This window comes from Musca domestica, unplaced genomic scaffold (genome assembly GCF_030504385.1).
Source record: "Musca domestica strain aabys unplaced genomic scaffold, Musca_domestica.polishedcontigs.V.1.1 8, whole genome shotgun sequence".
Taxonomy (NCBI): Eukaryota; Metazoa; Arthropoda; class Insecta; order Diptera; family Muscidae; genus Musca; species Musca domestica.
Genome location: NW_026712409.1, coordinates 14,506,579 through 14,509,448, shown reverse-complemented (window position 1 = coordinate 14,509,448; position 2,870 = coordinate 14,506,579). Strand labels below are relative to the sequence as shown.

General features: G+C 31.8%; 1 long non-coding RNA gene across 1 annotated transcript; it reads left to right on the top strand.

Moving 5' to 3' along the window:
* Nucleotides 1-453: 453 nt before the first annotated feature.
* On the top strand, nt 454-1,168 carry LOC131806634 (uncharacterized). Its single transcript, XR_009344123.1, has 3 exons — nt 454-510; nt 844-895; nt 957-1,168. It is a non-coding gene; the product is annotated as an uncharacterized LOC131806634 (long non-coding RNA).
* Nucleotides 1,169-2,870: the final 1,702 nt, after the last annotated feature.

Below are 2,870 nucleotides of genomic sequence, written 5' to 3'. Positions count from 1 at the left end.
AGGTCTTTCGACCCTAAGGCCTCTAATCATGAAGATTGATTAAACCTTTCAGAGAGCCTTCTGTAAAAATTACACAGAGCCGAAAATACAATGACTTTTTTAACCATGTACATGGTTAATGTTTTCATGGTAAATGTTTGAGATTACAAACACAAAATAACGTTATATAAGGTCAAATGTAGATGAAAAATAGTTTAATTAACGTTGTATAAGGTTGTTGTTTTTGAGAGAGACGGAAAAATGTGAGAGATACATAAAAATTTGAAGAGCCTTCGGCTCTGTTGTGGTCAACAATTTTGAACTGCTTTGTGTTTGACGAAGTTCAATATTACAATATACGAAACTGCAACGAATGTGACTGTCATATTCCCCCTCCTCCTCTTTATCGAATCTCTTTCTGTGGTCTGAATATGTGTAAGAAAGATCAAATAGACAATCACTTTTTTAGTTGGTGTTGAATAGTGCAAGGGAGTAGTGCACGTGCTCGTGGGAATAGTGCTTGGTATAAAGGTAAGTAAAAGCTGGTGAAATTAACAATTATATTTGATTGTAATTTGTATTTGTTTTAATAGAAAACCCTGATACTATTTCAACATAGTAATGTGTTATTGCTATATTCAAATTGTATCAGATTTGTCTATCAAATAAACTATATGCAGCGACAATCAAAAATGAGGAGAGAAATAATGTGTGAGTGTTTATTCATACATATGTGTTCTTTTTGTCTTTGCTTGTGGCTGCTACGACGTACATTAGCGTATGCATTTGTCACCAAATGTACGTTGTTGTTGTTGAAGCGACGGTGTTCATATTTATGTATATCTTTTTGTTTTTTCTTCTCAGTTGTTTTTTTCTATGGTGTCTTTTTTTTTGGGTGCTCGTGCGTACATTTTTGGTAAGTTTTGACAATACTATTTGCTTTTATTAACTACTAGTTTCTTCTTCTGTTTTTGCAGTCGGTGTTTGGCGTTTTGTAGTTTTTTTTCACAATGGCTGAGGAATATAATTTAAAATCACTCGGTAAGGCGTTAAAAAATAAAATTTATATTAAACATATATCTTTCTTTACCAGCCCTCCCTTAAATATACATACAATTTGTAATGGAAATACATATTTTAGAAATATGCGGTATTAATAAATAAATAATAAATAAACTTGTAAAAATTACACTTTTCTTGTTTTATTCAAACAAAGGTTAATTTTTTATTAAAAATTATCATATGAACTGTTTAGACCAACTGACTATGAAATGTTATTATTAACAATTCTCATGGTTACAAAAATTTAACAGTGCATTGCTAAAACAACAATTTTTTTTAATATCAACAATTTTCGTGGTTAAAAAAGTCAATCATGGAATAGCTAAATTAACGATGATTATTTTTAAATACCAGTCAACAAGAAAATGTTTAAATTAACCTTACATAACGTAGACTCCAAATCATGTTTATTTATGGTTAAGCTAACCTTGTATAAGGTTAATTTTTTTCTCTGTGTAGGCTCACTTTAGGTATATAGCATATGGGTGTACTTTCTAAAATTAAAAGATATACGCTTAAAGGATTTTCTATAGAAGGAATACGACTTTTTTTGGATCCAATGGATAAAAGGTTCTCTGGATCTTTTGTTGGTATTGAAAAAAAAAAACAATTTTTTCAATGGCTTTGCTCTACATAAAGAAAACTCTCCTCCCTGTGGCCTTAACCTCATTGCTGTTACAAATTAAACGCATTCCAATGCTCAATTCCAATTTATGTTGACTCATCATTCTCAATGGAACATTAATTGCAAAGCAATCGTTCAATGTCTACTTCGCAAAAGAAGAACCAGTGTGTCCAATCATAGATCCGCCAATGAATTCTTCACGAATTCCCAAAAAAATTGGCAATAAATTGAAAATTGTTTTACGCCAAAATTCGAACACATAAAAGGTGTGTTCATACCTAAGAAAAAATCGTTAAAAAATTAGTTCAGCATAAAAACCGCAAAGGAAGGAAATAGAAATTAATCTTGTTTCACCACCTCCCTTGCCAGCGAAAATCACTTAAAATATTTGCATGTTCCCATATGGGTGTTGTTGTTTTTGTTGCTGGTGTTCTCAGGTGTGTGTGTGTTATGTGGTTGCTGCTATTATTTTTATTATGATTACTTTCAAATATTTCTGTTGCCAATATTTTTTTTTGTGGTGAAATTAAAATCATTTGAGTTTTTTTTTCGCATAGTTTACAAAGTGTAGCACACATTTTGGATGGGTGTTGGGATAACCCAGTGAACACTTTGGGTGGAAGAAAAATTAAATTATGAAAATAAGTTTAGAATCTGAAAGGTGCAATTAGTAAAGTATATTAAAATTTACATACAGGGTGAGATAAAAAAAAAAAACAACTGTAACAAAGTCAAACGCCATAATTTTTTTAACCTCCACCTTGGAAAGCAGGGTATTTTAACGTTGTCATTCCGTTTGTAACATGTCTAAATATTCGCGTAGACCCCATAATGTAAATATATTCATAATCAGCATAAAATTCTAAGACGATTTAACGTTGTCCGTCTGTCTGCCGTCTGTTGAAATCACGATACAGGTCGCATTATTTGATGTAGAGCGTCAAAATTTAGCAGAATAATTTGTATTGTGTCTAAGATGGTTGGTATTGAAAATGACATATATCGGCCCACGTTTTGGTATAGTCCCATATAACGGTACCTCCCGATATTCGGTATTTTGATGGTTTTTGTCACATTTTTTCACGGATTTGTCTAAAAATTGATATTTGTTGGTCATAATGGGTTCTAGCTCCGGTGGCGAAACATTGCATGTATAAGTCCACGTTTTGGTATAGTCGCCATATAACGGTACCTCCCAATATTA